Raw genomic sequence first — 13,412 nt, forward strand, 5'->3', positions numbered from 1 at the left:
AGGACTCTCTGTCAACATCGCAGGGATGTATTCATACATCCGTCACTCTTGGACACACTGACCCCAGATACCTACCCACCCCTTATATCGTTTTCTTTCACAGACCTTCCTCTACTTCCTTTCCTGAAAAAATCCTCCACACAGCATCTCCGAAGATTACATAGGCCCTAAGTAAAAAAATCATATTCTTTAAATGATTAATAATTTTATAAAAAAATTCGGTTATGCAGCTAATCTATACGTATTTTTCAATTCCGTGTTTTTGACCCAAATATTAGTCCACTGTTATATTACATTTTAAAATAGAAGTTTGAATCATTAAAATTTATCGCCATCGAAAACCAAAACAATGATACATACTGCACATACCATTTTAATATAGTTTTTAGATACCAATGAGCCTTAATTAATACAACAACATTTCTTCTACTATATCGAAAAAATATAGGTATAAAAATTTTTCAAGAACATCAATTATTTCACGAAGGTTTAACCGGTGAAAAGGTGTTGTGTGGAATACTGTCAAACTTCAGAATCGTGCACAATATTTATGAATCCACGCGTACAATCAAAGATTTATATATGAGTATTGAATACATCACGAGAATCTCATGTCCCTATCCTTTTTTCCTCCTCCTCTACCCTTTACCTAATAATGATAATAAGACATAATAAAATTCCTATTTCTAAGAAACATTGCCATAAGAAACTTTTTTGGCTTAACCTTATTTAACCTCATATTGTCCATAGATAACGAGTGAAGTAGCCTTGCCCACGATGAAAATTAGAGTTTGTGTCACAATCCTCAGCAATGAGGAACCGACGAAGGAGTAATAATAAATATCTCTATACAAATCAATGGATACAGATAACTAGGCATTAGGTTAAAAAAATAACCATCTGATTTGCATCGCAAGAGATGATTCCCGCTCCATATCTAATGGTTGGCCTCCCCTGTCATGCCCTTCGTTAATCCTAATGAACTCTTCACCAAAAGCCCTAAAGCCAAACTCTGACGGATAGTGGAGGTTAAAAGCCAAACAAGGCAATATATTTGAAGTAATTAACAAGTTAACTAAGTGTGGATTGTGAAAGATACCTTGTTATTAGGATAATTACCAAACAAGGGATCACACCCCACTTTGAAAGTTGAAGAATTAATGAGATATTTTGAGAAACAATTATTTATGTGTCGCCCGTAGCAAAAGGGTACTAGATCTATGGATTGGGAGATACTTAAGTATACTATCCAAGTATAAACATGTTTTTTTGAAAGAAAAATAATTAAACATAAGTGATATCCGATTTTTTCGGTACCCTCTGATTATAGAAATTAATTATAGAAAAATTGTTTTGATTGCGTTCAAGCATGAGGCAAATCTATCTTAAAAAAATTTACAAAATTTCTTCAAGCTAGCGACTGGCCTACTCGAGATATATCATTTCTCGGCATTTTCAGAAAAAAATATCTTCGTAATACACCATTTTTATTGAATTAATATTTGACAGCGAATTGGGTTTCACTTATCTCAAGCCTCTGCAGGGCTTATATATTAACTAATCATAAATAAATAAGAATATTATTTTTGAATAATTTTTAATATTTAAGTATTGAAGATAATATTAGCGATTTTTAAACGAAAATTTAAAATAGAAAAATCGGTAAAAGATATTTCATTCACTAAGTTATTCCAAAATTTAAATGAAATATTCATTCTAGAAATAAAATAATTAAAACACTTTGTTTTTACCACGATAATCTTTATTTTTTATATAAAGTCAACATGTTTCGAGAACGATGTTCTCTTCATCAGGACAATTAATGTACTAAAAACTAAATTGTCAAGTATATAGAGACAGGTGTGGGTAGAAAAGGAAGTAGTGTGGGGGGGGGGGTTGAGGGGTGGAAAGGGGAGGTGCTTAGAAGATCAAAGACAATAATATATTAATAATCAAACAAATTTTGTGAATAACCCTGTCTTCAACATATTTCCATTGTAATTTTTTGTCTTTGATCTTCTAAGCACCTTCTCTTTCCACCTCTCACCCCTCCCCTCAACCCCCCCCCCCACGCTACTTCCTTTTCTCCCCACACCTGTCTCTATATACTTGACAATTTAGTTTTTAGTACATTAATTGTCCTGATGAAGAGAACATCGTTCTTGAAACATGTTGACTTTATATAAAAAATAAAGATTATCGTGGTAAAAACAAATTGTTTGAATTATTTTACTAATAAAATGGTGCCACAAAGTGAAATAGCAAAATTTGAAGAAATTCATTCTAGACTTGCAGAAAATTCAAATGGTGTCGCACATTAAAATGAAAATAGGAAATATTTAGATGTAGATTGTAGTACTATGTAGATTGCTTAAACTTTCAAGAGCATTCTCGAACTTTCCGGAACCTTCTAAATTCACTGACACACTCCGCCACTCTGTTTGGAACCTTATAGAACCTTCTTGAAGTTTCTCCTCCCAGAACCTTCTAGAGCATTTGAGAACCTTCATGAACTTTTCGGAACCTTCCAGACTCACCGACATAGTCGGTGGGTCCATTCTGAAATAATCTGAAGCATTCGCGGCCTTCCCAAAACGAAGCAAATTTTCGCCACCCACTCCCGCCCACGCTCAGCCACCCCCACCAAACTCTCTTACATTCGATGTGACACCAAGGGCTGCCTACCACTATAACCAGCAATAGCCGGTTATGAAGAAATTTAGGAGGGCAGGGAAACTCGGGTTTAGATACTATTGGGCCAAGGCAAATGTTGTTCTGCCACAGACCGCCTTCTATGTAGGGAAGTTAAAATTTATGGTCGCGTGTGTTTTTGGATGAGAAATCTGAGTAAAAAATTAAATCTCGAAAACAGCACCACCTATCGGGACCAAAACAATCCTTTATTTAGAGCTGGAACCAACCATACACATTTAGAAAATTTTATTGAAATCGGTTGGGCGGTTTCGAAAATTAGCGTGTACGAACACAGAAACAAGTGATTTTTATTATTTAAAATATGAAATTAGATTTTTTCAATACATTGTGTAATTTTTTACATTAAACTTTTCAACCTCATTAGGACAAGCCTATGTAGAGGTTAATAATTAATTTTACTAAATAATGAAAATAACACACGGATTTATATATTGAGAGAACAATATTGTTACATTAATGTTTCTACAAATTGGTTACCTATTAATCTAATTCCAGCCAATTCATTATAATATAATGCAATCAACAAGTAGGGTGACCATATGTTGATATTTGATTGAAAAAAAAATTATATTATGTTTTATTATTATTAAACAATACTATCCCATAATAATCTCTTCAGTTGACGCTTCATCTCTTTCTACATAATATGTTAACCCATTATTTGTCTCTTTCTCTCCCCTACATCGTTATAATATTTAATTTCATGCTATCTATGTTAAAATTTTAATTTTTTTTATTTTGTCTCAAACTATATGTATATATAAGCACGTGTAAAGTATGTCTTGATTAGTTTAATTTGTACCTGTTTAATTTTACCTGATGTTGCATGTGTTGAGCGAAACTGGTTGATATTAAAAAATTGAACAAATTTCGTGATTGTAAACAAAGTTATTGTTTTATTTCATCAATAAGTCATACCACAAAATGACTGCTTTCTGTCAACATTTATATCTAGTCCAGGGTGCCCGCCTTTCCCCTTTAACTTCCTCGCCCACCCCTGCCGTGATTCTTGCGATAAATCCACTTCTCCGCAGACAGAACCATTATTCAAAGCCCGACGGAGCTCGTCGACTTCTCATATATTCTATCTTGTTATGAAATGAGAACAAAATCGCCCGATGCGATGATACTGTAATATCGCAGCAAAACTTTTAGTTATTTTATGTATGATGATTTAATGCACCCCTCTGTTTTTGTTTATTTATTCAGATGAAGTGATATTAATTTTATCAAGTCTCCTGTAGTTTTGTTTGAATAATTGCAAACTTTGTGCGGCCTATACAAAATTGATCGTCTTGTTTAGTGAAGTCGCAAACCATTTCGACGGTCCTGAATGTCGGATGGGCAAATTTGTAGTTTTGCAGTAGAGCTGTTTAAGGTTTCGTTTCTGCTTTTTTACTATTTTTGATGATATATTTCTTCAATTAAATAAATAGGTGTTAATGCAAAATATCAAACGACACTATATTTGTTGATCTCAAAAACAGTAAAAATGCAGAAATGAAACTTTGAACAAAACTAGAAATTTGCACATCAAACATTGCTCTTCGGGACCGTCGATTTGGTTCTGCCGCTAATTTTTAATATCATTGTTTTAATCCCCAAAGCCTCTGACATTTCGCAATGTATCTTCTCTTAAGTGAACTGTCAGAATGCAGATTGTGTGGAAAATATTTTCGCATTACATTCGATTCATGATAAATTCGCTGTTTTTGAACGCTTTTCAAATTAAAATACTATATTTAATTTTTTAAAGTTTTTTTTGTTCACTGAACATCAAGCTATTTCCCCGCAAAGGAAGGGAGATATGATAAAACCGTACAACTTGGAACATCGGACGTGGTGGATTGGTTGCGATCCTTGGCTATGAATCCGGAGATCACGGGTTCAAATCGTTTCGCAATGTATTCATTAAAAATAATATATATTACTTTTGCGGCACAATACAAAGTGGTTGATACTTTCATTATCGCCTCGGAGAAAGATCACCTCTGCTCGAATAGCTTCAGCAGTGTTTATTTACCTACTTCATTCAAGTATCATATTATTTTCCCCTGACACTTTTACTGTGTTTAACATTAATTATAAAGTATAAAAAAACAGCCTTATGTAGCTCTCATAAAAATATGTAGATTAGTGCATTAAAAACTGTTCTCTGCAAATTAGTCTTCATGTCAAGTTGTCAACTTCTCAGAGACAAGCAACAAGTATTCTATAAAACGATCTAGCAACGTACATAATTTGTTATTTTCTCATGTCGTCTCTCCGTTAGCTAATAAATTTATTTTTCAATTAGCCGAGGAAAAAATCGCTTATCTAGGCATAGCTTCCAACCGCTCACACATAATTTTATCTGTGCAGGAATTCTCGATTAGGTAGTAATCGCACGGTGAATTCTCTCACGCATCTGGACTCTTTCTAATGACTATTGAAAAGCAATATTTGTAATTATTTTTCTCTACAAGGAGCAGTCTGGTTGATTCTTGATTGTAGAAATGTAGAGAAATGAGAGAAAATAAGATTGAAATACACAATGTCAGTATAACTTATTATTTATTCATCAACACTTAAAAATATGTGAACTATGTTTTTTTATTAAGTAATCATTATTATATCTTTCTTTGTCAATATCTTTAATTATTTCCAATATTCCAATGTAATCGTAAAATCATGTTCAAATATGTTTAGTGTTAATATTTCCGTAAAGAAGTATTTAGTGTAAAGAGTACTTTAAATTGAAAGTTAGAAGACAAAAATCCCACTAAGCGCAAAATGCATATAATAGGTCGGGCTCTCGGAGCAGCCTGACGCGTTTTGGTCGGTCTCGTCTTTCTTCGACAATTACAAGTGAAATTTCATATATTCCGCCCTTAAAAGTGTCAATAAATGTTCCTTACTGTATTTAAGTTGCTTAAGTGTACTAAAAACTAATTTTACTGTGACCAGTGTGGACGTATAACGACTTTAAGAAAAGGTGACAAATAATTTTGTTAATCCTAAGATGTGTGAATTCCTGTGCCTATAATACGAGATCAGTGCTTTGAACATTCACCAGATGTGATCATACCTTCGGCCCTTGCCCCTTGCCCCTCGTCCACCCGCACCAATACTGCAAACCCCGCTGTCCGACGCATACAGTGCTTATTCAGTGCCGTTATAGAATGTGGGCCATATGACATTGCTTAGGCCACAGAATCATCGTTTCTCGGAATCTACCCTGAACCCGCACAAGAAAAGAGTCATTTGGCGACTCATGCAACCCCTGCCGCAACCTCCGCTCCCCACCGCTCGTGCCCTTCCGCGCGTGGAATAATGACATCGGAAATGAAGGATGAAATCGGAATGAACCCGCGCTCTTTGGTTTGCTGTCTACATGGAGTGTTTTAAAACAATTATATAGTGATAAAATAACTATTTTTAGTGGTAGTTTATTTGTTAAGTTAAATGTTATATTAAGCGTATAAATATGTATTATTTGTTTTATGTGTGTAACGATATGATAAGTTGTATAATTAAGATGTTTAAGTAGTACTTGGAAGGGAATGGCCGACAAAGATGTCGATGAGGTTCGCTATCCATCACATCGCCAACCCTTCGGTGGCGCAAAGAGGAGGACGGAACGTGATCAATGTCGAATTGGTACATGGAACATTAGAGGAGGAATGGAAAGAAAGATGAACGAACTGTGTGATACTATGGTGAGCAAATGTTTGGACGTACTTTGTATAACAGAGAGTATGAAAAAAGGTAGCGGTACAATGCAGCATAATGATAGGCTCGTCATTTGGTCTGGGAGACCAGATACGGAGAGGGCTTGTCAAGGTGTTGCAGCGCTACTGTCTCCCAGAATGATTGAATGTATGTTGCAGTATGAATGTGTAAGTCCGAGAATAATGTGGATCAGATTTAAAATCGGTTTGACAAGGGTGTTTCTTGTTATTTGCTACGCCCCTGTTAATTCTGAAAGCGATGAAGTGAAAGATGATTTTTGGACTGGTGTGAATGTTGTAATGAGACTAAAAAATATGAACGAAAGGATTATAATGGCAGGCGATTTGAATGGGTGGGTGGGAATTAGACGTGACGGATTTGATTCGGTCTTAGGTATGTTTGGGGATAAAAGAACGAATGACAACGGGAACAGAATGCTTGAAGTATGTTTAGAGTGGAACCTGTTTGTGTCGAATACTTTCTTCGATCATAAAGGTATCCACCAATATACGTGGGAAAGAGGAAATGAGAGGTCAATTATTGATTTTGTAGTAATTGACTCTAGGTTGAGAGCTGTTACCGAGGACACAAGAGTTTTCAGAGGGGCTGAGGTCGAAACTGACCACTTTCTTGTAGTGTCGAGAGTAAACCTCTTTCGCGGTTGGCGCTCTAAAGTGAAAACGGTACCAGCTCCGACAAGAGTCAAAATAGAAAAACTGCAAAACGATAATGTGAGAAGTAAGTATGTGAATTGTGCAGAGATAAGATTGAATGCGAAGGAAATGGATGGTCTAAGCAAAGACGAAACATGGAACCACATAAAAGTGTGTCTTTGTGAATCTGCTAGGGAGGTTTGTGGAATAAGTACGCAAGGTAGGAAGAAAGGTGATGCATGGTGGGATGATGAGATTAAAGCACTGGTCTCAGAAAAGAAGAAAGCATGGTTGTGTCTGATTGCGGCTGGCAGTGCTTCCAGCGAAGAGAAGTATCGAGCGAAAGAAGTATATAAGGAATGTAAGAAAAAAGTAAGAGTTGGAGTGAAAGAACGAAAGAAACGCCTGGAAGAGGAAGAAGGAATGAAAATGACAAACCATTTCCAAGAAAACATTAAGTTGTTTTGGAAAGAAGTCAAAAGGTCCCGGAGTGGCCCAGAAAACGGAAGCATGAAAGTGATAAAATCAAAAGATGGAAAAATGTTGACGAATGAGGAAAAAATAAAAGAGAGATGGATGAATTATTTCGAGGAAGTCTTCGAAAGCGAAGTGAATGACAGTGATTCCAGTGGCGAATCAGATATGAATGACGATGGAGTGAATGTTACCGAAATTAGCATGGATGAGATAGAAAGCTCGATTAAATGTATGAAGAATGGTAAGGCTGTTGGGTTTGACAATATTGCTGCTGAATATTTTAAAGGAGGTAGCCGTGTAATTCTCACATGGTTGTGCAATCTTTTTAACCAATGTTTAAAGGAAGGTTACCCGCCTTTAGATTGGAGAAGGGCTGTGATCATGCCATTATACAAAGGTAAAGGGTCACGTATGGAATGTGGGAATCATAGGGCTATTAGCCTGCTTAGTTCAGTTGGCAAGCTGTATGGTAGAATTTTGATTGAAAGAGTAAGAAAGGAAACAAAGGATAAAATATGGGATGTGCAAGGTGCTTTCATGAGTGGAAGGGGGTGCATGGACCAGATCTTCTCATTGCGTATGCTCACTGAGAAGTTTCTGGCAAAAAACCAGAAACTTTTCTGTGCCTTTGTAGATTTACAAAAAGCATACGACCGAGTCGACAGGAAAAAGCTATGGAAGGTGTTGTCCAAGTATGGAGTGAATACGAATCTGATTCAGGCAATTGCGTCTCTGTATGAGGGAAGCGTTGCATGTGTTAGGGTAAACGGTGGTTTTACGGGGTGGTTTGATATCACAAAAGGTGTTAAACAAGGCTGCGTAATGTCACCGTGGTTATTCAATCTATACATGGATAATTGTATGCAAGAATTGAAAGAGGTGGGATTGGGCGCGAATTTGAATAATTTTAAAGTATGTTGCCTGTTGTATGCTGATGATGCGGTGCTGATTGCTAATAGTATAGATGATCTACAGTCTCTCGTGTCTAGGATGAACGAAGTATGCATGAAGAATGAGTTAATGATGAATGTAAGTAAGTCTAAAGTAATGGTGTTTGAAAGAGAGAGTACGAAAACAGTGTGCAATATAATTGTGAATAGGGAATACTTGGAGCAGGTGGATGAGTTTGTGTATTTAGGAAGTATGTTTACGAGAGATGGGAAGGCTGACAGAGATATCGAAAGAAGGGTAAATGCAGGTAATTCCGTTAATGGAGGACTAAACGCCGTAGGCGCTAACAAAAAATTGTCCAAAGAAGCGAAGTTAGCAGTCCACAACGGAGTGCTGGTACCTACCTTGATGTATGGAAGTGAGGCATGGAACTGGCAAAGAAAGGATGAAAGTAGATTAAATGCTGTTGAAATGAGATCCCTGAGGCGTATGTGTGGTAAAACCATGTTTGATCGTGTGAGGAATGTGGAGATCCGCAAAGAGTGCAAGGCTGATGTAAGCGTAATGAGTAAGATTAAGAAAAGGACGCTTAGATGGTTTGGGCATGTAGAGCGAATGAGCGAAGATAGGAGTGTAAGGAGGATATATGATGCAAATGTGAATGGTAGCAGAAGTCGGGGACGCCCGAGGAAGACATGGCACGATCAAGTGAATCAGATACTCGAGTCGGGCCATGTCAAGAGTCAGAATAATAGAAGAGTATGTATGAGACGATGTATGAATGTGAATGAGGCAAGGAGTGTGTGCCAAGACCGAGTTGTTTGGCGGTCCGTCCTCTCTGCCTACCCCTGCGGGGAAACGGCGTGATGGTTAGTTAGTTAGTTAGTTAGTTACATTAATTCCACTCAGGAGACTCTGCGGAAAGTAATTTCTCTCAGGGCCAATATCATGTGGAAATGCCTTGTTGAGGGTTCCTTAAGGAAATAAAAGATTTGAGATCCTAAGGAAAGTATATCCTGGAGTGACAGATGTATTTATCTATCCCTTCCACTGCGGTGCAAGAAAATGGGTCGAGAGTTCAGCTGAAGAAGCGAAAGGCTCGCTTTCAACTGGCCCGGTGGATAGAAGTATAAATTGCGAAGATCTGGACAAACCTCACCCCGAATCCATGCATCCCTGCTAAGCGACTAAAAGTATTAAACCACTTAGTGTGACCTATGGCGGAGTGTTGGTTATCCAATTAATGGTTCCCGGGTGGCAGTACACATACCCGACGGATAAAAATATGTACATAGTTGTTTAATATTGCAGTTTTCATTAATCTCAAAGAACTGGACGGTGCAGTGAGCAAACAATTTTTATTACTTTCGTTCGTGCACACTTTCTCGGCATGTTTTATTTATTTAATTTACTTGTATTGCTAAAAAGTTATTTAATCGTGATGTTTACTAGGTAAGTTATTAACACGATTAAAGCGTTACAGGTGACTGTGGGAACTAACTGTAATTGTAATTGTAACTGTGTTTAGCTAAAAATATCACTGTAGAATTAAAACATAAATTTTGAAAATGAAAACACTGATTTTAATACTGTGAATAAATAAATATGATATAAAAAGTAATATTCCCAACACTTTGGAACTAGTTCAAACGAGGCGGTGCGTTGTGAAAATCCTCTATACAAAACATAGTTAAAGTCATTTCAAAGAACATGGGTCTATTATATGGGTGATATAGTAAACTTGAAAATAATGCTGCTGTACTATGTAAAACTGAAATTTGAATAACATTTTTTCAAAACTAGATAGAAAAAACATATCAAATATACAAATTTCAGTTGTGTGTCTTTCTTGTTTAACTCTTGTTCTTTGATAAGAGTCATTTTCAAAATCAGAACAAAATGTTTGAAAAAACCAAGTTTTCTTCAACCTTCCTACAAAATAATATGTATTTTTATTAAAAATTATTTTTCTGAGAATTTCTGAAAGTGTCAAATATTCTACCTTGTGATTCTAGATTAGGCATTTTCATCCCTTAGGCTCATTGGTTTTTTTTTAATATTTTGGGTCAATTAGTTCCCTTACTGTCATTGTGAGAAATATGATCTAAATGGCATTAAAGATAGAAAATACCACACTTAACTTTATATCAAGATCTAGAATTTAATAATAGAATAATTTTAATGTGCACCACTATGAAACAAAAATTTTGGAAAAATTTATGAAATTTTGTGATTTTTTTATATTTGTTTTTATGTGAGAGGATACAAAAGTAGGATTAACATGTTTATTACACATTTATCTAATGAAATGTGTTTTTTTCATAACTAAAAAAAAATTAAAGTGAGCCATTTTTAAAACTTTTATGTTTTTCTAAAAAAAATGTATTTGGATTATAATATGGGTTTTCATAAAAAAATGAATATGTTTGTTCCCTAAAATTTAATTTTACAGTTTATTTCAAAAAAATTATTAGTTTTCGTATGCGTTCAGAAATATTCTATTTATTTGGATTTTATTGCAACGCGAAAATGCACCAAAATTGTCCTTCTTCCTTGGTCCTTCGGAAAAAGTCTTTAAGAGATATAATTGTCAATTTGCCATAGTGTTGGGGAGATCAAAAGGAATTCCCTTGCAAATAATTCGTGGGTTGAGAAGTGAAAATAGTCAGGTAAGTAAATATTTGTGCGAAAATGTTTTAAAATCAATATATTTTGTTAAAAAAACTTTTTTTTTTGAGAATTTTTTCTCACCTTTAAACAACCCATTTTTCAGTTTGCTTGTATCGGTTGTGTGATAAGAAAATATTGAAAGGATCACAACTATAAGTTAGAATTTCTAACTTCTCTGCCTCCACACCCGATCCACGAATTTTATATTAATATTTTAAGGGATTTTCACGAATAATATGTACAATTATTGTTAACATTACTGTTAACAATAATTTTCTTCTCTCCAAACACTATCTTTTCTTTATAAGTATTAGTAGATAATAAGCCTTCTTGGCAGATGTATTATATATAACCATGTAAATATAATACATCTGCCTTATAATTGGTAATAATATAATGTGTAGGTCTAAAACCTTTCAAACCATATTTTTTGTGAATGTTTCTTTTCGGTGGTTTCACATAGAATAGTCTTCAAAGAATGATATGGTAAAGTAATTTGTGCTGATTAAACTGTTTTTAACATTTTAAGTTTAATTGATGCGTGCATTTTTTAGGTTATCTCGCGAAAACCGAAGATGAAATAGTCAACCCTCAAATAAATCATATTTATAAATATGGTTGTAATATTTTATATTGTAATTTTAAAAAACAAATTATAATAAATTCCAATTTTCTTTCATAATAAATTCTAATTTTAAGTTACTTTTACGAATTAGGAAAAAAACCTAAGTGTACATTTAGAGGATTAAAGAGGTTTTCCAAACACACCTGATAATATAAGAGGAACACCCCAAAATAAACTACAGGCGATATATAAGAGAAATACCAAAAAATAATTTTACTATTTGCCTAAATTCTTTATTTTTTTAAATTTAAAAATGCGGAATGTTCTTCATTGCACTAACTCTGTATTCTTTCTGGAATAAACTATTATTATTTAAGAAAAAAACATAAGACTCGACTACCGATAAAAAAACCATTTCAACTTATTAAATAATTTAAGAATTTTACGCTGCGACGGGAACTTACCCTCTACACTAAAGGGGTCGTAAAATATCGTTTCAAAAAGCCAAATTGGTTGAAGAATTAAAACAAAAATCTTTCTTAAAAGATTTATGTCTGCATTATTTTTTGTCTTAGATTCAAAAAATTTTAAACTCCATTTTTTATATCAAAGTAATATGGTAAATATCAATGTTCAGAGGTCATGATAATATTTGTAATCGTTGGTATGTACATCAAATTAATTTTTGTTTATTATTTTGGTGTAATGTCATGTTTCAAACTAATATTAATTTGAAAGTGAAAATTAAACTTTTCACTCCATTCACGTGTACAACTGAAGAACACAAACGAAAGCAATAAAATGAGGACTCTGTATTTTCCAAATTTTGTTAATGCTTGTCCTCGTATACCCCTAAGATTTTTATTTTATTTTGTTAGATAATTTGCATATCAATGATGATGTTGAGAAATAAGACATAGAGCCTTCAATGTTTAGACTTGTCGAGGTTTTGTTCACTCTTTATTATCGCTTATAAATTAGCAATATAAAATTTTAAAAAAAATATTACCTGTTATAAAAGACCAACAGTCAGAATGACACAAGTCACAATCCTTCACAAGTCAATTGGCATAAATCAACAGTTCACAAAATCACAATAATTCACAAAAGCTTACAAATAACCACAATTCCTATAAAACAACAGTTTTCATATTATAAATCGACTTATTCGAATTTCGCACGGTGTTCTTAATATTTGTCACTCGGAACAATAACGATTCGGAGGTGCGCGCGCACGCAGGCTGTGTTTACGAATGAGGTTGTATAAGAGGACCGGCGCCAGCGCTAGTGGACCGACGACTGAGGTGTCCGCCTACTGCCTAACCCTATATACGGTCCACGGCTTGTGGAGGCTTCACCGCTGAACCTACTATTATTATGGTGACCTCACAGATTTCGTTGGAGATGAGATATGAATGATTTTCGTAGAAAAGGCATGATTCGTTTATTGTGTGGGTTTAGTTAAATAATAATTGTCGCGGTTGTTGTATAATACTGAAGCATCTTAATGATTGGTCCCTGTTTTTCTGTCACTTTTAATAATGAAGATAATTGTGGAAAATAAAGTTGGTGGGGAAGATACAAAATTAACAAACACTACAATGTTTAGTTTTAACTATATAATATATGTTAAGATTGCATGAAAATGGAATATTTAAGAAGATAATACTAATGATTTTAAACGACACCTGAAACAGAGCAAGATAAAGTATATACAAAAGATAACGGTC

General features: G+C 34.6%; 1 protein-coding gene across 1 annotated transcript in view; it reads right to left on the reverse strand.

Annotated features, from left to right (window-relative positions):
- The window catches only part of LOC149415693 (uncharacterized), a 30,047-nt gene extending 17,084 nt beyond the window's left edge, over nucleotides 1–12,963 (reverse strand). Inside the window, exon 1 of the mRNA XM_089642528.1 lies at nucleotides 12,692–12,963. The gene's annotated coding sequence lies outside the window, so the exon portion shown is untranslated. The remainder of the gene's footprint in view (nucleotides 1–12,691) is intronic.
- Nucleotides 12,964–13,412: the final 449 nt, after the last annotated feature.

The sequence above is a fragment of the Hesperophylax consimilis genome, chromosome 18 (genome assembly GCF_061612785.1).
Source record: "Hesperophylax consimilis isolate HC1 chromosome 18, BYU_Hcon_1.0, whole genome shotgun sequence".
Taxonomy (NCBI): Eukaryota; Metazoa; Arthropoda; class Insecta; order Trichoptera; family Limnephilidae; genus Hesperophylax; species Hesperophylax consimilis.